Source organism: Chiloscyllium punctatum, chromosome 44, assembly GCF_047496795.1.
Source record: "Chiloscyllium punctatum isolate Juve2018m chromosome 44, sChiPun1.3, whole genome shotgun sequence".
Classification (NCBI taxonomy): Eukaryota; Metazoa; Chordata; class Chondrichthyes; order Orectolobiformes; family Hemiscylliidae; genus Chiloscyllium; species Chiloscyllium punctatum.
Genome location: NC_092782.1, coordinates 15,595,392 through 15,620,082, shown reverse-complemented (window position 1 = coordinate 15,620,082; position 24,691 = coordinate 15,595,392). Strand labels below are relative to the sequence as shown.

At 44.9% G+C, this 24,691-nt stretch overlaps 1 protein-coding gene across 3 annotated transcripts in view; it reads right to left on the bottom strand.

The window, feature by feature from the left end:
* Window positions 1–23,711, bottom strand: part of rassf8b (Ras association domain family member 8b) — a 113,747-nt gene extending 90,036 nt beyond the window's left edge. The window contains exons 1-3 of one of the 3 annotated variants that reach the window (XM_072562324.1): window positions 23,228–23,711; window positions 17,041–17,201; window positions 15,776–15,862 (exon numbers count right to left, since the gene is read on the bottom strand). The gene's annotated coding sequence lies outside the window, so the exon portion shown is untranslated. The remainder of the gene's footprint in view (window positions 1–15,775; window positions 15,863–17,040; window positions 17,202–23,227) is intronic. The other 2 variants (XM_072562322.1, XM_072562327.1) reach the window with 2 other exon arrangements.
* Window positions 23,712–24,691: the final 980 nt, after the last annotated feature.

Genomic DNA, 24,691 nt, shown 5'->3' with positions numbered 1-24,691 from the left:
TCCACACACATCATTTACTGCATCTGCTGCACCCGATATGGCCTCCTCTAAATTGGGGAGACGGGCCTCCTACTTGCGGAATGTTTCAGAGAACACCTCTGGGACACCCGGACCAACCAATTCAACCACCCCGTGGCTCAACACTTCAACTCCCCCTCCCACTCCACCAAGGACATGCAGGTCCTTGGCCTCCTCCATCGCCTGACCATGGCAACACGACGCCTGGAGGAAGAGCCCGCCTCATCTTTCGCCTAGGGACCCTCCAACCACAAGGGATGAATGCAGATTTCTCCAGCTTCCTCATTTCCCCTCCCCCCACCTTATCTCAGTCCCAACCCTTGGACTCAACACCGCCTTCTTGACCTGCAATCTTCTTCCTGACCTCTCTGCCCCCACCCCCACTCCGGCCTATCACCCTCACCTTAACCTCCTTCCATCTATCGCATTCCCAACGCCCCTCCCCAAGTCCCTCCTCCCTACCTTTTATCTTAGCCTGCTTGGCACACCTTCCTCATTCCTGAAGAAGGGCTTATGCCCGAAACATTGATTTTCCTGCTCCTTGGATGCTGCCTGACCCGCTGCGTTTTTCCAGCAACACATTTTTCAGCTCTGATCTCCAGCATCTGCAGTCCTCACTTTCTCCTAGTTAATTAAGGATAGTCAACATGGCTTTGTCAGAGACAGATCATGCCTAACAAATTTGTTAAAATTTTTTATAAAATGTGATCAAGTGTGTGGATGAGGGAAGTTCAGTTGATGTGGTCTGTGCTGAATTTAGCAAAGCTTTTGACAAAGTCTCACATGGGAGACTGACAGAAGGTTCAAACACATGGAAATAAGGGAAACTTGGCAAGATGGATCAGAAACTGTTTAGTAACAGAACACAAAGGTTAGTGGTGGAAGGCTGTTTTGAGTTACTGGAGGCTGGTATCCAGTGGTGTACCACGAGGATTAGTACTGGGACCCTTATTGTAGGTTTTATATATATAAATGATATAGATGAAAACATAGGGGAATGTTAAGCAAACTTGCAGATGTCACCAGGAGTGGTTAATAGCAAGGTGGATGGTTGTAGGTTACAGGAAGATATCAATGGGTGGGTCAGATGGGCAAATCAGTGGCAAACGGTATTTCACCCTGATAAGTATGAGGTGATGCACTTTGCAAGAACAAACTATATGAGGTGTATTTAATGAATCGAAGGCACTGGGTAGCTTGGAAGAACAGAGCTTTCTTGGGGTATAATTATTCACAGATCCCTGATGTCGGCAGAGCACGTGAATAGGATGGTTAAGATGGCATGTGGGATACTTGCTTTCATCAGTCACAGCACGGAGTATAAGAGCAAGGAGGTCATGATGGAGTTGGACACAGCGTTGGTCAGGCCACAGCTGGAGTATGGTGTGCAGTTCTGGTCACCTCACTGCAGGAACAATGTGATAGCATTCTCTGAAGGGGGGTACAGAGGAAGTTCACCGGGATGTTTCCAGGGATGGAGAAACTGAGCTCTAGAAACCAGAAAGGCTTGGACTGTTTACTTTAGAGCAGACCACATTGAGGGGGGACATGATTAAGGAGTATAGGATTCAGGACGGGGTGATTAGAGAGCAGCTGGTTGAGGGGGTCAACCATGAGAAGGCATTGTTTTGGGTTAAAGGGGCAGGAGATTGAGAGGGGAATTGGGGAAAAGCCTTTTTTACTCAATGGTGGTAGAAGTGTGAAGTGCAGTGCCTGGGAAGGTAGAGGATGCTGGAAACCTTACAACCTTTAAAAAAAATATTTGGATGAGCATTTCAAATATCACAGCATTCAAGGGTATGGGACAAGTGCAGGAAATTGGGATTAGCGCACTTTTAGTGGCAGTTATGTCAGTACAGACTCAATGGGCTGAAGGGTCTTTTCTGTTCTGTATGAATCTATGAGTCTATAAATTGGCCACTAATGTCTAATTCCCTCCCTCTTCCCTTTCCGCTTGTGAATAAGGGTGATGGTACCTTGCCCCATGGACTCTCCCTTGCTATCCACCAGAAGCATACTGCCTTTCACTTGAGGAATGAGCTGCCAGAGGAAGTGGTGGAGACTGGTACAATTACATCGTTTAAAAGGTACCTGGATGGGTATATGAATAAGGAAGGGTTTTTGAGGGATAATTGCCAAGTGCTAACAAATGGGACTAGATTAGGTTAGGATATCCTGGTCGGCATGGATGAGTTGGACTGAAGGGTCTGTTTCCATGCTCCACCTCTCTGATTCTATAGCTGTGTGAGTACTGATGTTAGGCTGAAGCCTGACTGACAACATCAGTGTTTCATCTGGCAGCTGTGATACTGAGTTGGGGGGGATATCAGAGAATCAGAGTTAGTGAAGCTTGATAGTTGATGCCCAATAATACAAATGCTACCGTTCCTATTTCCAAACAACTGAACATTGCAACTTTTAACTCACATGAAGCAACTGCCAAGTAATGCACTGGGTGGTTGGAGTTTCTTGAATAAGACAATGAACACAGTTAACACATAGCAGCATGAACATGCACCAAGCCAAAGCCACCTTTAGTCATTAGCGTGGCAATGCCAACACCCAACAGGGTCCAATTTTACTGGGACAAAGGACAGATTGAAAGAATGTAAGCACTTCACATTTCGGATTCTACGATCCTGAAACCTGTCAGCAGAAAGATATACTGACCCTTTTAAAAGTCCTGCTGTTATTGAGAATGTGGCTCCATGAATTGTGAGCTGGGACTATAAATAAAACCCGAGGATGAACTGTTCGAAACCTAACTGGCATCAAGCAACTTCCTATATGAGCAATGCACACAGAATTTATGGGCACTCATAAATAGGAGATCTAAACATCTCAACATACCCACTACAGGATGTTCTCCTCAAGCGTACCTAATGCGCATCAATGTTTCTCCTTGTGCATGAACAGTTAAATTATCAGCTAAAGATCAGAGCTTCCAACCCCACGACAGAGCCTAAAGCACATCCTCGAGACTGACATTCCACTTCTGAGGGAATGCTACACTGCTGTAGGTGCAAAGTCTTTCAATTGAGGCCCTGGTTTTTAATCATTCAGAGGACGTGGGCGTTGCTGGCTGCGTCAAGCATTAATTGCCCCTCGAGAAGGTGGTGGTGAACTGCTTTCTTGAACTGCTGCAGTCCACCTGCTGTGGGTCGACCCTGAAGAGGGAATTCCAGACTCAGCAACTTTGAAGGAATGATGATGTATTTCCAAGGCAGGATGGCGAGTGGCTTGGAGGGGAAGTTGCAAGGGGGTGGTGTTCCCATGTATCTGCTGCCCTTGTCCTTCTAGATGGAAGTTGTCATGGGTTTGGAAGGTGTTGTCCAAGGATCTTTGGTGAATTTCTGCAGTGTAGCTTGTAGATGGTACAGACCGCTGCTACTGAGCATTGGTGGTGGAGGGAGTGGATGCTTGTGGATGTGGTACCAATCAAGCGGGAGGCTTTGTCCTGGATGGTGTCAAGCTTCTCGAGTGTTGTTGGAGCTGCACCCATCCAAGCAAGTGGAGAGTATTCCGTCATACTCCTGACTTATATTAATTCAAGGTTTCTCCTGTCCTCAGTTCATGTAAAAATGACCACATAGAGCAGGAAAGATGCCCCAGTGTCCCAACTAATATCTATCCTTCAACCAACATATTATTAAAACAGAGTAGTGTTTTAGGAGCTCAAAACCACTTCTTACTTTGATTCTTTCAGTGCAACACTAGCAACTGACCTCATCTTACATCCTCTTTTATTATCCTTAATTAAACTGAGCTCCTATACAATAAAGCCACTTCTCTTCTACGCAAAATAAAGATTTATCCAAACCCATGACCACTTCCATCTTGTAGGACAAGGACAGCAGATACATGGGAACACAACCACCTGTGAGTTCCCATCCTAGCCACTCACCATCTTGACTTGGAAATAGATCACCATTCCTTCAGAATTGTTGTCAAAATCCTGGAATTCCCTCCTTTAACGGTATTTTGGCCCAACCCACAGCAGGTGGACTGCAGCGGTTCAAGAGGGCAGCTCACCATCACCTTCTCAGGGGCAACTAGGGACGGGGAATAAATGCTGGTCCAGCCTGTGATGCCACATTCCACAAACTGGCAAATGGGACTAGATTAGGCTGTGATACCTGGCCAGCATGGACAAGTTGGACCAAAGGGTCTTTTTCCAAGCTCTATGACTCCAAATAAAGAAAAAGAATTAACATTTAAAGGATATCTCAGCTCCTTGTTCTTTCTTGCATATCAGTTTCTTTCCTTGAGCCTTAAGTGTCACCTACCTGCCCAAAGCCTCCTGGAGCATTCAGTGATCCTTCAATTTGATCGGAAAAGCAATGTACAATCTGTTATCTCAATTTTTAAATGAGGCGAATTTCTGCGCATAATCAATTCAAGACTTCAACAGTGTCTTGGGACCAATCTTTCGAGGCTGAGAAAAATCATTTTCCTTATCTCTAGCTGTTGCCTTTTGTTTTAAAAACAGACCTCTGAACAACTCCTTTTTCATTGCTTCCCATTCCCTCCATCTGTTGCTACCTCTGGTTTTGGACCTCTTGTTTTGCAAGTTTCAAATTGACACTAAAATGTCCTGTTTGGTTCACTGGGCTCCCTGTTAAAAGGACCTCACATTCCTCACTACCAGGAGTTCACTATTACCATGCACTGTCCAGGTTTACAACAGTACGACACAAGGGAAATTCCCTGAAGTGAAAACTTTGTCCAAGACATCCCATGTCTTTCTCAAATGTACTGAAAGGCAGACTTTATAAATCCAGTGACACACCTACAAATATGTAGGATACCACGGATTCTGGAAATCTAAAACAAAAATAGACAATCCTGAAAATACTCAGAACAAGAGTGGAGAGAGAAACAACATTAATGTCGTAGATTCTGATGAAAGATCATCAACCATAAAAGTTAACTGTTGCTCTCTCCATAGACGCTGTCAGATCTGCTGAGTGTTTCCAGTACTGGCGGTCTAATTGTAAATTAGAGCAGATTTCTTTCACAAACCGTAAATAGTTGAGGACAGTAACCCCTGCACTGTTTGCTTGCTGTTAATTCAGTAAAACGAGTTACAATGCAGAAAGTAATAAGTTTGCTATGCTATCCCTGTTAGCAGAGTTAACTATAAAACCACTGAACCGTAATTCCTCAGAAATGGGTCGGTATTCCCAGCGAAGACAGCAGTCGGATTGTCACTTGCTATCCGTCTCCCTCACCAGACTGTCTCTCTGAACAGTGCGTTCTTTTATCCTTATTGATTCCCGGCTGGACCAGAAGCCCAAGGCCTTGACCTTTGACTCTAGCCAAGCTCTTTGTTGCTGTGTGCCATCTATCAATCCTATTACTGCACACCGAGCTGACTCTGCTCAGAAAATTAACTCCTGGGGAGCTCAAGTAGATGGTGCATCCCAAAAACCAAGAAGTAAACTTGTTCGGCAGTGTATACGTCCCATACAAGAGATTACAAGGTCAAACCCTACTGATTGACAATTTCAATGCCATTTTTAAAATTCCGGAAGTAATTCTTTTCCAAAGTTGATCCTGAGACCAAATCTTTAAAAATAGTTACAAAACTAGCACCCTCGCATGTAAGTCCAACCGCAAGACAAAGAGCCACTTTGTCAGGAACCCTTGCACAAGGTCAGGCATTATAAAATACTGAAAACATTCTAACCCACTTATCTTGTGCGTTTTGAATACCACGGTGGATAATTTGCCAGAACCCTCCTTTTCAGCAACTGGTTTCTTAAGTCTTCTGTAAGGGACAAGCACATCTTGCAAACTGCTGCAAGGCGCGATGCATCCACTTGATGTGTGAAATTATCAACGAAACACTGGCGATTCCAGGAACTGAACAGTCTGTATCCAAGAGGATGCCTTTTGCTAAAGTTCATTGAGAAGCACACAGCAAGTCAAGAGTCTGCCCTTTGAACCTTGATGCATATTCGTCATGCTACTAAAGCTAATTACTGAAACACTTTTATATCAGCACTGTGTGTAAATCAGGCCTTTTGTAATGCTCTGGACAAGTTAACAGCCAAAACCTCCTGGGTGGGCTTCAACTCAAGGCCAACTTTTACCACTCACGAAAGTGCAATGATCTAGCACACAAGGACTTTCACATCAGGTGCCAGCATTCCGAGTGTAAATAATGCTCAACCATCCATGAGGAATTGACCTGCTTTAGCTCCCAGTTATGACAGTGCCTTATTCACAGCTGCCAGTTAGATCTTTCTCGTCAGTGTAAAATGATGTGAGCCAGGAGGCCTGGGTTCAAGTCCCACCTGCTCCCCAGAGGTGTGTCATAAAATCTTGGAATAGGATGATTTGAAAATATACACCTACTGAGCAGACCCATGAGATAGGACTGTGACTATGAAAAGGTATGAAAAAAATAAACTCTTACAGTACAGAGGGAGACCATTTAGCTCACTGTGCCTGCTCTTTGAAAATACTATTCAATAACGCCCACTTACCCAACCTTTCTCCCCTGCCCTGCAAATTATTGTTTTCATTCACAGGATCTGGGTGTTGCTGGTTATTGTTGCAAGTCTTTATTGCCCATCTCTAACTGCCCTGGAGATGGTACTGTTTATCTCCCTTTTTGTACCCCGGCTGTCCAAGTGGTGTAGGTTGACCCACCGTACCCTTTTGGAGCAAGCTCCAGGATGTTAACCCAGTGACAGTGAAGGAATGGTTGATACTTTTCCAAGTCAGGATGGTGAATGGCATAGAGGGAAGCTTGCAAGGGGGTGGTGTTCCCAAGTAGTTGCTGCACTTGTCTTTCTAGATGGAAGTGGTTATGGGTTTGGAAGGTGCTGTCTGAGGATCTTTGGTGAACTTCTGCAGTGCATCTTGTAGATGATACTGAGCGTCGGTGATGGAGGGAGTGGATGCTTGTGGATGTCAGGCCAGTCACACGGGCTGCTTTGTTGTCAAGCTTCTTGAGCATTGTTGGAGCTACACTCATCAATGCAAGATAAAAACTGGAGAGTATGGTATTCCAATTCTTTTTTTAGAAACCTAGAAAATAGGAGCAGGAGTCGGCCAATCAGCCCTTCAAGCCCCTACGTCTTTCGATATTATCATGGCTGATCACCCAACTCAGTGTCCTGTTCCCGCTTTCTCCCCATTGGCCCTAAGAAATATAACTATCCCCTTCTTGGAAACATTCAGCATTGAGAGTCATGGAATCAGCTTTCACCATCCTGCAGGCACTGTCTTCCAGATCACAACAATTAAAGAAAAACTCCTCAACCCTCTTTCACCAATTATCTTCAATGTGCGTTTTCTTATCACCAATTTCCCTGCCTGTGGAGACAGTTCCTTTCTACTTACTCTGTTGGAACCCCTCATTACATAACCAACTTGCACTAGAAAAAAATCTCTCTGTAATTATGTCCCATCATGAAGAGCCATGATAATTAAAAACACTCCAAAGTTTTCTGTGATGCATCTGTATTGGTCGTGTTTCACAGTTTCTCTATCGTCGCTGAGTCAATATTCCCGGAATTCCTGGGGATTTCAGCATTTCCCTGAAAACTCAGCAGCTGGTCAGGGTCTCTCAGGGTGGCCAATGAATACAGTTTTGCCCGCATCCCGAACATGGAGAGCTGGGGGAATGCGCATTTAGCTGGGGCAGAGCCTGTGTCCCATCTATCCAAACATCCTGCACTGGTCGCACTCTCCCACCGCAGGATCCCAAAGTAATTCCACACTCACTCGTTCTTCACTTCATCGCTGATGGAGTGCTACACAGCTGGAAATGTCAGTGATATCTTGAAGTGGGGGCCCGTCTGCAATCTCAGGAGGATATTCACCCCGCTGCAGCGGCGGTTGAGCCTGAGGCCTTGCGAGCAGTGAAGAAGCCTGGTGTGCTTTGTTGGGTGGGTCTTAACCCAGTGTGGAGGACAGCAAGCCCTCCTAGGGAAGGCCAGCTTGGACCATCTGCGGGTCTCTGGCTCAAGAAAGAACTGAAATGATTGTCATTTTAACTTTATTTCTTTATTTTGCTACTTTCATGCTAAGAAGGATGAACTTTTTAACTTATTTCTTTACTTCTGTGAGTAAGATTTTGTACTGAGGAACCTTTGTACCCAGGATGGGGCCATGTGTGGCAGCACTGTACACTTTTCACTGTATTCTTGCACCCCATACTCAAGTGCACGTGATAATAAAACCTAAATCTAAATCCAATCTAAATCTGTACATTTGCCAACACCTAACCCATCTCCCGGATTTCTTTAATGTATGTATTTCCTACAAGAACAACATTGTGTATTTATGTAGTGCCTTTACAGAATGAAATTTCCCAAGATACTTGGAGTATAAAAATATGCTTAAACTATACAAGGTACGAGCCAGGCCAAACCTGGAATACTGCAAACAGTTTTGGGCCCTTTATCTAAGGAAAGATATACTTGCATTGGAGACAGTCCAGAGAAAGGTTCACTAGGCTGGCCCTGCGTATGGAGGGTCTGTCTGATGAGATGCTCAGTAAATTTGGCTTGTACTCACTGGAATTTAGCAGAATGAGAAACAGCCTCTTTGAGATACACAAGATTTTTTTTTAAAAGAGGACTTGACAGGGTAAGATACCAAAATTGGAGGTGTAGTGGACAGCAAAGAAGGTTACCTCAGATTACAACGGGATCTTTATCAGATGGGCCAATGGGCTGAGGAGTGGCAGCTGGAGTTTAATTTAGATAAATGTTTGGTGCTGCATTTTTGGAAAGCAAATCAGAGCAGGAATTATACATTTAATGGTAACATCTTCGGGAGTGTTACTGAACAAAGAGACCTTGGAGTGAAGGTTCATAGCTCCTTGAAAGTGGAGTCGCAGGTAGATAGGATAGTGAAGAAGGCGTTTGGTATGCTTTCCTTTATTGGTCAGAGTATTGAGTACAGGAGTTGGGAGGTCATATTGTGGCTGTACAGGACATTGGTTAGGCCACTTTTGGAATATTGTGCGCAGTTCTGGTCTCTTTCCTATCGGAAAGATGTTGTGAAACTTGAAAGGGTTCAGAAAAGATTTACAAGGATGTTGCCAGTTTTGGAGAATTTGAGCTACAGGGAGAGGTTGAATAGGCTGGGGCTGTTTTCCCTGGAGCGTCGGAGGCTGAGGGGTGACCTTATAGAGGTTTACAAAATCATGAGGGTCATGGATAGGATAAACAGACAAGATCTTTTCCCTGGGGTGAGGGAGCCCAGAAGTGGAGGGCATAGGTTCAGGGCGAGAGAGGAAAGATATAAAAAGGAACCTAAGAGGCAACTTTTTCACACAGAGTGGTGCTTGTATGGAATCATCTGCCAGAGGAAGTGATAGAGGCTAATACAGTTACAGCATTTAGAAGGCACCTGGATGGGTATAGAAATTGGAAGGGTTTAGAGGGATAGGAGCCAAATGCTGGTAAATGGGACTAGATTAGGTTAGAATATCTGGGCAGCATGGACAAGTTGGACCAAAGAGTCTGTTTTCATGCTGTATATCCCAATGACTCTGTGAAAAATGTTGCTTCCCCTTGCGCAGAAAGAGGGTGTAATCTCAGAAAAAAGCGATCACCCACTCAAGAGCAGATGAGGAGCTATTTCCTCTCTCAGAGGGGAGTGAAACTGTGAATTCGTTACTGGACAGGGCTAGAGATCCAAGATGGCAGTGGAATCAGACTGCTCAGCTGGAGATCATCCAGTCTGTCATTTCTTTTCTTTCTTTTTCCCCCCTTGTGTGTTTTTTTAAAAATCCTTCTTTCTTCTTGGCGATGTCCTGAACACGTGGCCTCAGCATGGACTTAGATTCTCAGCCTGAGTGTGGCCCGGTGTGGTGGTCTCCCAGTCCAGTGTGGGCTCAGCGTGGACGTCCCCCCTTGAGATGGTCGCAGACGGGTCTCCTGGCCTCAAGAGCCTTGAGGTGAAGCCCACGTAGTCTGGAGTCAAGGCCCAGCGTGGTCTGGGTCGGATGGACTGTTACTCTGAACATTTAATTTCCCTATTTTCTTATTTATTCGTCCGACCTGTAATGTTGGACATTTTATTTCTTCATATTTCTCATTGCTTTTCCTCTAAGGGTCTATACTTAAGAATTTGTACCTAGGTACCTTTGTACCTGAGATGGCGCTGTAAGTGGTGACTTATTAACTTTCCATGTGAGTACATATTACAACAAAGCTAATTCTAATTCTATTTCTGTTGAGAGGAAGGCAGCATCCAAGGAGCAGGAGAATCGATGTTTCGAAGAAGGGCTTATGTCCGAAACATTGATTCTCCTGCTCCTTGGATGCTGCCTGACCTGCTGCGCTTTTCCAGCAACACATTTTCAGCTCTATTTTTGTTGAGTCTGGGTCATTCAGTACATTCAAGGCTGAGGTGGGCAGACCTTTAATCAGTAACAGAATCAAGAGTTATGGGGAAAAGGCAGGAACGTGGAGTTTGGCCCCAGGTTTTGAGGAGTAAGGAAGTACAAGATGAGGTCAGCAGGAAAACACATCCTGCTTCCTGTGTGACAACGGGTTAAAAAAAGACAGCTGCTAATTGGTTGACAAAGGACAGCCAGACTGTATTTTCTTAGAATTAGAATCCCTACAGGGTGGAAACAGGCCATTCAGCCCAACAAGTCCACACCGACCCTCCGAAGAGTAACCCACCCAGACCCATTCCCCTACAATTCCCCCTGACTAATGCATCATCTAACCTACACACCGCTGAACACTATGGGCAATTTAATATGGCCAATTTACCTCATCTGCACATCTTTGGACTGTGGAAGGAGACCGGAGCACACGGAGGAAACCAGACACAGGGAGTATGTGCAAACTCCACACAGACAGTCACCCAAAATTGGAATCGAACCCGGGTCCCTGGCACTATGAGGCAGTAGTGCTAACCACTGAGCTACTGTGCCGCCCTGCACTGTACATTCCTCCCAGTTTTTGGAAGCAAGACTTTTCCATGGAGGAGCTTGGTTACATGACCGCACCTAAAGGGACTGCTGTGCTGCACAGATGTCTCTCTGAGAACCCCAGTGTAGGATCGTGGTTTGTGTTTGAACTGACTGTCATTCCTGAAGAAGGGTGAGTCCCGAAACATTGATTCTCCGCCTCCTGGTGCCTGGCTTGCTACGTTCCTCCAGCCTCCTATTGTCCATTTTTTCAGGCAGACTTACCTCAAGAGTCTGAGGGTCATTAGAGATCAAATGCCTGGAACAAGGGAAACTGCCAGCTGCAAGTATTAGGATGCAGTGTTAGCCAAGAATTGGAAGACACTACCCTGGAAAATTTAAGTCAGTGGATCTGGGGTTTCCAGAGGTAGCTTTTTGTGCTTCTAACAGATGTAATCTCTTTCCTTTGGTGATAGCATGTTTGGATAGCTGCAGCACGGATAGTTTTATACACTGCAGCAATTGGCACTTGTTTATTGCTCATGGGATGTGGGCATTGGGGTCTAAAGTCATAGAGTTATACAGCGCGGAAACAGACCCTTCGGTCCAACTTGTCGATATCCCAACCTAAGCTAGTCCTATTTGCCAAGATTTGGCCCATATCCCTCTAAACGCTTCCGATTCATGTACCTAGCCAGATGCCTGTTAAATGTTGTAATTGTACTAGCCTCCACCACTTCCTCCGGTAGCTCAATCCATATACACACCACCTTCTGCGTGACAAATTTGCCCCTCAGCTCCCTTTTAAATGTTTCCCCTCTCACCTTAAAACTATATCCTCGAACTTTGGACTCCCCTACCCTGGGAAGAGACCTATTCACTGTAACCATTCCCCTCATGATTTTATAAACTTCCATAAGGTCACCCCTCAGACTCTAAAGCTCCAGGGAAAACAGCCCCAGGCTATTTGGCCTCTCTCCATAGCTCAAGTCCTCCAACCCTGGCAACATCCTTGTAAATCTTTTCTGCACCTTTTCAAGGTTCGTAATATCCTTTTTTTTAAGAAGGGAAACCCAGAATTGACTGCAGTATTCCAAAAGTGGCCCAACCAATGCCCTGCACAGCTGCAACATGGCCTCCCAACTCCTATACTCAATGCTCTGACCAATAAAGGCAAGATAACCAAATGCCTTCTTGACTACTCTGTCTAACTGCAATTGTACTTTCAATGAATTATGAACCTACACTCCTAGGTCTGTTTGTTCAGCAACATTCCCCAAGACCTTACCATTAAGTGAATAAGCTCCTGCCATCTAGGGAGGCATTTATTGTTCACTCCTCAATGTCCTTGAGAAAGTGCTGGGTCTAAACTGTTGTCCTTGCTGGGGTGTAGAGATAGCCACAATACTGCCTAGGAGGTGGAATTCTAGGATGTTAACCTCACAACAGTAATTAAAGCCATGGGCAAAATTGTGGGAAGACTTGCTATTGTAATCAGGTGGCTCATTGGTTGAATACATAGTGTCTACCAAGTGAAAGGGCATGAGGCTGGGTGGTACGGTGATGGTGGTGGTGGGGGCAGAAGGGCGTGTGGAGGTACAAGGGACCACTGGATGTGCGAAGGGGACTTGGTTGGTATGGTGATGGGCATGGAGGGCACAATGAGCTTGCCTTTCTTAGGAAACCTTCTTCAAACATTAGGGACCAGCACTATGTGTAGGGTGTTTGAGATGTGAGCTGCTCAGAGCCCTGGCCTGTGCTGAGCGTTGAGGTCTTGCTCACTGCAAATTTTCTTGAAAGTCTGTGCAGGAAACTTCCCTCCAGGCTGGGGCAGAGTCAAGGCTATGAAAATGGCTTCAACTAAAAATGGTAAAATTCAGTCCGATGCAGTAAACAAACACTCATTTTTATTTCAGCTGCTTGGATTCATTGAATTGTTATCAAGGGTTATGGTGAGTCATTAAAAATACCATTCTTTGCTGATTGCACTGTCTATTATGGAACACTAACTCCCTGTCCTCAGGAAAAGAAATGATCAAATCATTTGGGCAGTGCACAGGACAGGACAATTACAGCATTATGTTTAGTGTTAGCCAAATAAAGTTAATAACTTCACTGCTCACCAATCAGTAGGAGTGTCTAACTCTCTTTGGCTACAAATCACTGACCTCTGTAGTTGCCACACAATTGGCCAAGTTGACTAAAAATAAAACTATTCGGAAAGGCTGAAGGAATGTGTGCTCCACTGATCACACAAGGAAACTGTAGTTTGTCAGGGTGAAAAAAGCCACTTGGTGAGTAAGGCTGAGCTAAAGAGGGGAATCCTTTCCTTACTCTGTCATATCCATACTCTGTTTTTGTATTATCAGATGGGATGGAGTGGCTTGAATAATAAAGGCAGACAACACTTTCACCCTCCTTCACCCTCAACATTTACGAGATCAAACACAGAAATTGCTGGAGAAAATCTGCAGGTTTGGCAGCATCAGTGGGGAGAAAGCAGAGTTAACACTTTGAGTCCAGAACCCAATCTGAGGAAGAGTCACTGGACTTGAAGCATTGACTTTGCTTTCTCTCCACAGACACAAAGCCAGATCTGCTGAGTTTCTCCAGCAATTTCCGGTTTTGTTTCAGATTTCCAATGTCTGCATTTCCTTACAAAGCTGAAGACTGACTGGTTTTTAAACTTGCCAGGCAAGATAACAGCACCTGTGACATTCTGTAACAGTCTGAAGGGGACAATCGGGAACCTAATGACTCAAAACTTCCACCTGCCTCAAAAGCATCAGTATCTGTAGCTCAGTCCAGTGTACGCAGAAACGTGACACCCCCAATATGCTTCCTCTACAGCCCAGCAACATGCATCTTATGCAAGTCAGAACACTGGATAGTTGTTGTAATAAAGTTTCAATGTTGATTTTTAAACAGAGGATTTGAAATTGCAGGGGACAGACCGTAAGCTATCATCCCGAATTGATAGAAGATTGCAGATAAAGAGTGGGGTGATAATAGTGAGAGCCAGGGTTCAGGTGGAAGCTGTGGAACGGTCTGACTCAGAGGCAAAACTCCCAGCCAACAGTCTGGGGTACAAAACGTTTTGGCTGAGACGAGTGCAGCATCGAGGGAATGCGTGAAACTGCCAGCTTTTGGATATGATGTCAAACCGTGGACTGGTCTGCTTTCCCAGTCAGATGGGCAAGGTCCCAGGGCCCAAGTTCAAATAAAATGAAAGGGAGCAACTTATCCTCCAATTAGCATCCCCTTAAAAGAAATGTTTCAGAAAGGGTTCAGAGGAGATTTACCAGGATGTTGCCTGCTATGGAGGGAAGGTCTTACAAGGAAAGGCTGGAGGACATGAGGCTGTTTTCATTGGAGAGAACAAGATTGACAGCTGACTTAATTGAGCATATAAGATAATCAGAGGGTTAGATAGGGTGGACAGTGAGAGCCTTTTTCCTCTGATGGTGAGGGACATAGCTTTAAATTGAGGGGGTGATAGATATAGGACAGATGTCAGAGGTAGGTTCTTTACTCAGAGAGTAGTAGGGATGTGGAACGCCCTGCCTGCAACAGTAGTAGACTCGCCAACTTTAAGGGCATTTACATGGTCATTGGATAAACATATGGATGACAATGGAATAGTGTAGGATAGATGGGCTTCAGATTGGTTTCATAGGTCAGTGCAACATCAAGGGACGAAGGGCCTTTACTGCGCTGTAATGTTCTATGCTTTATGAAATGTTCCTGGTCATTGTCACATTATTACTTACAGGACCTTGTCACCTGCAAAGTGGCTGGCTGGGTTTGAGGCGCAAAGGGTAACACATGCGGCTCACAGTCAGAAAGCTACTCACTCAAATGATGTTAGGCTCGTGAAGTTATACAAGAACCTTGCGGTATAGTGATAGCGTCTCTGCCTCTGTCCCATAAGGTCCAGGTTTCAAGTCTCATCTGCCTTGGAGGTGTATCCAAACCCCGTGTTTAAAAATGCCCATCCGCAAATCGGCTGCTTCCTTTCCTACTTTACAATAACAACTGCACTTCAAAAGGCACTTTCAGCCAAGGCTCTGTCTGCCATTTTCAATCCATGTCAAAGATTCAACGACGCCAGTTTGAAGAACAGAGGGAGTTCTCTGAAGTTGTGAAAGGTGCCACATAAATTTAAGTCTTTCTTTGTTTTCCCCCATATCCATGGATTTGTGAATTGTGTATTCAGTTCTGACACCCACTTGGATTTCATGTGAAGAAAGGTGCATGTATTTTTTAAATTCTTTGTCTGAGAAGTGAGGGTTGCCGTCCTTTATTGTACTTCTTTAGCTGCCCCTAAACTAATCGGCTCTGTAGTCCATTTCACAGGGCAGTTAAGAGTCAACTACATTGCCGTGGGTCTAGAGTCAAATGTAGGCCAGACCAGGTAAGGATGGCCATTTCCCTGCCTACAGGGCATTAGTGAACCAGATGGGTTTTTATGACAATCAGACTAGCTTCTCCATTTTATTGAATCAAGTTTCACCATCTGCCATAGCGTGGTTGGAATTGATATTTAAATGGGTGCTCGATTACTGGCTCAGTGACATTACAACCATGTCTTTGATCATTTTAATTCAACCCGTTCCAACAGGTTATGCCACACCTCTGGATCAGGTGGGACTTGAAAGCGGGTCTTCAGACCCAGAGGTAGGGACAGTACCACATAAGAACCCTTGCTTCCCTGTGATACTGGATAAAATACATACCTCAGTCTCAATCCCATCCCTACTGTCAATGCAAAGATTTGATACTATTTGATACCACAATGAAATATTTTCCACTGGTGTGACAAGGCAAATTAACTGTACAAGAGGCTGAAACATACAAGACATTACTTACATAATACTGTTGTGATGTTTAGGTGCATAAGAATAGTGCTGGCTCAACAAAACATATAATTTATTGGATCTGAAGTTTCAAGACCATCTAAAAGTAAAATAAGATAGTGTATGATTACAATTTTTTTCAGTAAAACAGGTTTCACATTCCTTACTAAATACAGATTGACAGTGATTACGTTTGTGTTGGGGGAGGGTCTTAACAATGCAGTGCATCTGAATAACAGCAAACTATCAATCCAGTCTTATTCCAAAGCTGTTTGATGCCATGATTGATTAATTCACACTAATTCCTTGTCTTCTTCAATTTCAGCAAAGTTTCTACATTGCGGGAGAAATGACGTAAGGAAAATGGGACTTCCTAGCTACTGTTAAATAGGAATGGGTAAGTAAGTGGAAAAGGTAACTTACACTGCACCTAGAATTAATTTTGATTCCATTTGTCATTGGTGCTGGAGATTTGAGGTGGACACAACTGGACTTTGGAGTCAGGCCATGATCAGTCACAGCACAGAGGAACTAAATATCTGGCAGGTGGTTTAGCGCTCCATTTCATATTACAGTCATTGATTTGATTTACTAATGTCACATGTGCCTACTAGCAGTCCCAAGCCTCCAACTCGGCACTGCCTCCTTGACTGGTCCATTGCCTTTCCCATCTATCCGCTCCACCCTCCCCTCCGACCTATCACCTTCTCCCCCACCTTCACCTACCTATCACATTCCCAGCCCCCTCCCATTTATCTCTCAGCATCCCCCCCCACCGTCCCGGCCTGCAAGCCTCATTCCTAATGAAGGGTTTATACCCAAAACGTTGACTCTCCTACTCTTCGGATGCTGCCTGACCTACTGTGTTTTTCCAGCACCACTCTCTCGACTCTGACCTCCAGCATTTGCAGTCCTCACTTTCTCTGCAGTGAAAAGTTCTGTTTTGCATGCAGTACAGACAGATCACACCATATAAAGTGCATTCGGGTCATAGGACAGAATGAGGAATACAATGTTATGGCTGCAGAGAAGGTGTACAGGGAGTGAGATCAATATTCAATTTAAAATTTGAGAGGTCTGCTCAGAAATCTAATAACAGCAAGGAAGAAGCTGTTCTTGAATCTGTCTGTATGTGTGTTTAAGCTTTTGTATGTTCTGCCTGACGGATGAGGTTGGAAGGGATTATGACTGGGGTGGGAAGAGTCTTTGATGATGTTGGCTGCCTTCCTGAGGCAGTGGGAAGTGTAGATGGAATCAATGGATAGAAGGTTGGCTTGCCTGATGTGTGTTTACAACTCTCTGCAGTTTCTTATGGTCCCGGGCAGAGCAGTTGCCGTACCAAGCCGTGATGCTTCCAGATAGAATGGTCAAGCCTTGGTGCTTGGTTTCCAATCCATAAATTCAGCAAAAGTGCCACGTTGGCGCTGAAGGGCTTTGAGCTGCAATGAAGTTGTAAAAAGGGCTATTATCAGTTCATATCTGAAGGAGCTTCCTGTCAACACTAAAATCTTTGTGCGGTAAATGTACTGCTTGCTTCCTGATGCTTTAAGAGTATCACGCTCAAAATGGCAACCACCCATTGTATTCCATTGATATGGACTTACAGTTTCAAGTTACTGGGATTGCAAAGCTAAGTTTCAAATGTCAATTTAAACCCATTCATTCACAGGATGCTTACAGTCATTGAGGCACTGTACAGCACAGAAACAGAACCATCAGTCCAACGTGTCCATGCTGACCAGATATCTGAAATTAACCTAGTCCCCATTTGCCAGCATTTGGCCCATATTCCTCGAAACCCTTCCTATTAATGTACCCATCCAGATGCCTTTTAAATATTGTATTTGTATACACCTCCACCACTTCCTTTAGCAGCTCGTTCCATACTCGCACCACCCTCTGCATGAAAACGTTGCCCAAGTCCCTTTTAAGTCTTTCCCCCTCACCTTGAACCTATGCCCTTTAGTCTTAGACCCCCCCCCCCTACATCAGAGAAAAGACCTTGAATATTCACTCTATCCATGACCTTCACAATTTTATAAACCTCTATAAGGTCACCCGTCAGCATCTGATGCTCCAGGGAGAACAGTCCCAGTCTATTCAGCCTCTCCCTATAGATCATACCTTCCAACCCTGGCAAATCTTTTCTGCACCCTTTCAAGTTTCGCAAATCTTTTCTATAACAGGGAGACAAGAACTGAACAGAGTATTCCAAAAGTAGCCTGACCAGTATCCTGTACAGCCACAACATAGCCTCCCAACTCTTATACTCAATGCACTGACCAATAAAGGAAAGCATACCAATGGTTTTCTTCATCAGTCAAAAGGTGTGGTGCTGGAAAAGCACAGCCAGTCAGGCTCCGAGGAGCAGGAGAGTCGACGTCTCGAGCATAAGCTCTTCATCAGCTTTCTCCTAGCCTTCTTCACCACCCTGTCTACTCACGACTCCACTTTCAAGGAGTTATGAACCTGCACCCAAAGGTCCCTTTGTTTGGCAATGCTCCCCAGGACCTTCCCGTTAACTGTCCTGATTTGCTGTATCAAAATGCAACACCTCATGTTTATCTAATTTAAACTTCATCTGCTGATCCTTGGCCCATCTAATCACGGCTTGCTGTGCCTTAAAAAAGAAATCAAAGTCAAGCAGGCCAAGCCAACCCAGCATATCCCAACAGTACGTTGTCGCCTCTGGTTGGATATACTCCTTGAAGTATTATCAAGCAACTTTCCACTCCAACTGCCCTGGCCAGTCACCCATTCTGAGCCCATATATTCCATGATGTTTAAAAAAAGAAACTGCACTATATTTCTCTCCCCCTGCTGGGGTTTCTTCCTGTTTGCTGCTGGCAATGTCCTTTTATCCCAGGAGGCTCCAGCACAATCCTGGAGAGTTGACAAACTCAGCCAACAGCCAAAGCGAGCAAAGTGTTCACTTGAACTTTCCACCAAACCAAGGCATCAGTATTCCCAACTTCCAAAAATTCCGGACTATGAATCACTGAGTCAGGGCTAAGAAAATTTACATCAAGATGAACTAAATTAAATGTCCCTTTCAACTTCCAGTAGATGATTTTGTACTTGGGTCCTATGAGGACCCAGTAATGTGAGTCTCAATATACTGTAACAGCTTGACCTACACACATTGATAGCTGTAGAGGACAGAAACTTGACAGGGGCATTTAAGCATGTGGCTTTAAGGAAATAGTGGCAACTATGGAGAGAGATCACAGCTGGGTTAGGCAGTCTGTCGTACTCCAAGGTCTGTTCCTGGCCTTCCCTTAGAGCTATTTCAAAAGCCAATAGTCTCCTGTCTTCAAAACAATCTTTCTGAGCACCTTCAACCATTCCTCACTTCTTTAGGTTTCAACATCTATCTCGATAAGTAGGTGCGTGAATTTGTGCTGTGCAAATGTTTTACGAATCTCCAAAGGACAGCACATCTTGAAGATACACACAGTATTTCGTCATCAAGAGATTAGAGTGGCAACCAGCACTAACAATAGACAAATACGAGAGCAAGGTGACATTATTGGTTTTGTAGAATTTTTATTCCCACAAGCAGATTGGATTTTCAAACTTATGCTCAAACACACCTCAACAATATTGAAATCATGTCTCATTAGCAGCAAAGTTGAGTCAAAATCAAAAGGTCACAGGTTCAAATCCCAGAGCACACCACTGAATGACATTCAAGGACACGACTGAGTGAGTGCTACTCTATCACAGGCACTCTCTTGAGCCTTGCAATGTTCAAAGGATCCCTAGAGTGCTGAAGCCCATTGAGTTTACAATTACCCACTGTACCCTATATTAGGCCAATCCACCTAACCTGCACATCTTTGGACTGTGGGAGGAAACCAGAGCACTCAGAGGTAACCCACGCAGGCATGGACAGAATGTGCAAACTCCACACAGTCACCTGAGGCTGGAATCGAACCCAGGTCCCCAGCTCTGTGAGGCAGCAGTGCTAACCACTAAGCCACCATGCGGTCCCAACAACAACCGTTTTTAAATTGATGTAAAAGATTCTATTGCATTGATTTGAAGAAGGGCAGAGAATTCATACAACAACCTGGCCAATATTTAATGCTCTATTATTGAACAAACAGATTATTTGGTCGTTGTGACACTGCTGTTTCAGCTGGCTTCCCATTTTGCCCGGCTGTCTTTAAAAACAGTGTCACAGAATCCTTCACATGTGCCCACGAGGGAGACAGACTGGGGTTTACCTCTACACTTCAACTGACAAATGCAATCTTCGACAGTTGAACTCTCATTCAGTATTATATTAAAGCTGCCTTTGTGGGTCAAACGCACATTTTTTGAAATAAGATGAGAGTGGTACCCCCAAACTACAAGAAATGACAGAGCCTTTCTGATATTGGAAGAAAGGGCATTGATAAATTCAGAAAAGGCATTTCACTGTAAACTCAAGTCACAGAATTATAAGGGGGCTGGAGCCCAGACCTGGGGCTTTTACCCTTGCTTCCTGTTGGCAATATGAAATATTTCATTTTCATAGTCAACGAAAGATGTTTTCAAACCAATCTACCACATGAACCTTTATATATCTCACAATCCCAGGTGGATATTAGCCTGCACTGACAAGCATTGACAGCACAGAAGGAACATGGTGTTTGTGCCAACTCTTTGAAGGAACCATTTAATTAGTCTCACTGTCTCATATCTTCAAGGCAAAAGATGGAAAATTATAGGCCAATTAGCCTAACCTCGGTTGTTGGTAAAATTCTAGAATCCATCATTAAGAATGAGGTTTCTAAATTTTTGGAAGAGCAGGGTCGGATTAGAACAAGTCAACATGGATTTAGTAAGGGGAGTTCGTGCCTGACAAATCTGTTGGAGTTCTTTGAAGAGGTGACAAGTAGGTTAGACCAGGGAAACCCAGTGGATGTTATCTACCTAGACTTCCAAAAGGCCTTTGATAAGGTGCCACATGGGAGGCTGCTGAGCAAGGTGAGGGCCCATAGTGTTCAAGGTGAGCTACTGATATGGATTGAGGATTGGATGTCTGACAGAAGGCAGAGAGTTGGGATAAAAGGTTCTTTTTCGGAATGGCAGCCGGTGACAAGCGGTGTCCCACAGGGTTCAGTGTTGGGGCTGCAGCTGTTCACGTTATATATTAATGATCTGGATGAAGGGACTGGGGGCATTTTAGCGAAGTTTGCCAATGATACAAAGTTAGGTGGACAGGCAGGTAGTACTGAGGAAGTGGGGAGGCTGCAGAATGATCCAGACAGTTTGGGGGAGTGGTCCAGGAAATGGCTGATGAAGTTCAATGTGAGCAAATGCGAGGACTTGCACTTTGGAAAAAAAGAATACAAGCATGGACTACTTTCTAAACGGTGAGAAAATTCGTAAAGCCAAAGTACAGAGGGATCTGGGAGTGCTAGTTGAGGATAAAGGTAAACGTGCAGGTTGAGTCCGTGATTAAGAAAGCGAATGCAATGTTGTCAATTATCTCAAGAGGGTTGGAATATAAAAGCAGCGATGTGCTACTGAGACTTTATAAAGCTCTGGTTAGGCCCCTTTTGGAGTACTGTGTCCAGTTTTGGTCCCCACACCTCAGGAAGGACACACTGGCACTGGAGCGTGTCCAGCGGAGATTCACACGGATGATCCCTGGAATGGTAGGTCTAACATATGAGGAACGGCTGAGGATCCTGGGATTGTATTCATTGGAGTTTAGAAGATTAAGGGGAGATCTAATAGAAACTTACAAGATAATACATGGCTTGGAAAGGGTGGACGCTAGGAAATTGTTTCCGTTAGGTGAGGAGACTAGGACCCGTGGACACAGCCCTAGAATTAGAGGGGGTCAATTCAGAACAGAAATGCGGAGACATTTCTTCAGCCAGAGAGTGGTGGGCCTGTGGAATTCATTGCCACAGAGTGCAGTGGAGGCCGGAAGCTAAATGTCTTCAAGGCAGAGATTGATAGATTCTTGTTGTCTCGAGGAATTAAGGGCTATGGGGAGAATGCGGGTAAGTGGAGTTGAAATGCCCATCAGCCATGATTGAATGGCGGAGTGGACCCGATGGGCCGAATGGCCTTATTTCCACTCCTATGTCTTATGGTCTTATGGTCTTATAGAAACATACTCCTTTTCAAACTGAACCAATTCCATTTTTAATGACTGAATCTACTTTCACTGTTCTTGAGAGGCAGTATGTTCCAGTTCACAACCACATCCATGTCCAAAAAAAACCTCTTAACTCCCCTCTGCTTCTTTTGTCAATTATCTTAAATTTGTGCCATCTGGTCACCAACTCTCTGGCCAGCAGAGACAGTCACAGTCCTCAATCTCAATCATCTCATTCACAAAGCTGGGGGTGGCTGATGATGCAGAGAAATTTCAGTGTGAGTTAGCCAAGTTGGACAAGCAGGAAAATGCATGGCAGATGAAGTATACTGTGGATGTTCTATTTCAGTAGCAAAAACAGGAAGGCAGATCATCATCTGAATGGTGATGGGTTGGAAAAGAGATTACAACAGTTGCTGAAAGGAAGCAGCAGGCAGTGAAGAAGGCAGTGGAACATTAACCTTCATGGTGACAGGATTTGAGTACAGGAGCTGGGATGTCTTGTTGCAGTTGTACAGGGCCTTGGTGAGACCACACCTGGAGTACAGTGTGCAGTTTTGGTCTCCTTACCTGAGGAATGATAGTCTGGCTATGGAGGGAGTGCAACAAAGGTTTCCCAGACTGATTCATGGGATGGTAGGATTGACATACGAAGAAAGAATAGACCAATAAGGACGAGATTCAGTGGGGTTTCGAAGAATGAGGGGACAGCTCATAGAAACTTACGACATTTTAACAGGACTAGACAGGGTAAATGCAGGAAGGATGTTCCTCATGACTGGGGAGTCCAGGACCGGGGATCACAGTCGAAGGATACAGGGTAAGGACTGAGCTGAGGAGAAATTTCTTCACCCAGAGGCTGTGGAATTCTCTTCCACAAAAAAAAGTGCCCGAGGCCAAAACATTGAATGTTTTCAAGAAGGAGTTAGATATAGTTCTTAGCGCTAAAGAGATTCAAAGGGTATGGGGGGAAAGTGGGATGACCAGCGATGGTCTCATTGAATGGCAGAGCAGGCTTGAAGGGCCGAATGGCCAGCTCCTGCTCCTATGTATCAAAGGCACTCACTTGTCCCCAGTTCCCAAGGAAACATCCGTTTAGCATGGCCATTCAAACGCCCACCAGTGCTGTGAGTCATTCTGGTGGAAAAACCATTCCTGCCACAAAATAACTGGCAGTGGTGACAGGAAGTGTCACATAGAGGAGGCAAGGTGGGGGGGTGGGGGGGTGAGGGAAGCTCCAGTCCTCAAAACGCTGACACCAGCAATGCTGGCTCTCTGATGTCCCTCAGAGGTTTCGCAAGGAAGTTATTTCCCATCAGGAGTGAATGACATATACACACACTCTCTCTGTTTCACAGCACTAACCGGTGTATTCAGAGTGATCCCATTTCGCTCAGCAGGTCAGCAGTCAACATTAATCTTCAGCAGTCCTTCAGCAAACCTTGGAAACGCTTTCGAAATGATTTTGCACTTAAGAAGGATGAAGTTTGCCTTCCCGCGTTTGTCTCCTCTCCAAGTGAAGTTCAGCGTGTCCTGTCCCGACACGACTCATTATACAACAAACGGACATGCCTCTTCTATTGGCTCTGTCTGCTGCCTGAGTTGCTACGGTGGATTGTACATGGGTGTCATGTTGCAGTAACTTCCTCCCTGAAGTTTGTGCAGAGTGCCAGAGTACTATTACAGCAGCAAAATGTCGACATAGTGCATTCTGAACTCCCTTCAGCCACTACGGGCTTTGATTCACATTCTCCCCTGTTTTGCAGCCAAGGTCTACAAAATCTATTGGTGGTGGGAGCGAGGTGAGCTCCTTGAACTCCTAACACCACGACTCTGCTGATCGACAGCAGTCTGAAGGAATGCCTGCAAAGTCAGGACCACCCCCCTCCCCCCCCCCATCCTCCAGGGGCACATCTCGATCAGCAATCCTTATGGGAATGGGAGTTTTGGATGTGGAGTTCTTAAATCGGTAACTTCTCTGCTGAATTGTGAGGCAGATGTGTTACTCTGAGTACAAGAAGGATGGCCAGTCAGGAACACAGTAGAAAACACAAACAAATCACTGCAGGAAGCAAGTGGGAGGGAGGGCAGTACGGGGGAGGGAGGGAGGGAAGGGAGGAAACACCATTTGGAAGAGCCTGAGATGCAAAACAACATTCCTTGCTCAGATTTCTGCCAACCGTCTCTGGACGTAATTCTAACATGTTTCTATCCAATGACACGTTCACCTTGTTCACAGCACACAAACTCTTCCCCTCCCATTGATTATCTGGAAACAGTATTCACAAACCATCAGGAGAGTAAGTTTTAGGGAACCCTGCTCACTGTGCCCATGAAATACCTGATTTGGAGCCCGGTAATCATGAAACATGCAGCAAAGCACCAAGTTCAAGGATCGCATTGGGCCTGATAGATGTTTAATTTCATGCAGTCTTTTAAAAATTTTTGTTCAGTGTGTCAGAATGTTCAAGTGTTCTTGGTGTTCAATAATAAATGATTTTCTGTCTTTGTTTGTGTCATATCTCTGTTTGAAAAGGGGGGGTGGGGGTGGAACCTGAGAAGAGCTCCCGGGGGTGGCACGGGCAAAAAGCAGTTGAGAATCACTGCTTTAGACAATGCTCCAAAATGGGCTTTTGCCCGAAACGTCGATTTTGCTGCTCCTCAGATGCTGCCTGAACTGCTGTGCTCTTCCAGCACCACTAATCCAGAATCCATGCTCCATAATTGCCCAGTTGTACTTGGCCATCCCCTGGCTACAAACAGACAAGATGCTTTCTTCCTCAGCAACTGCTAACGTCTCAGACATACCCTGCATGGACTTCAACTCAA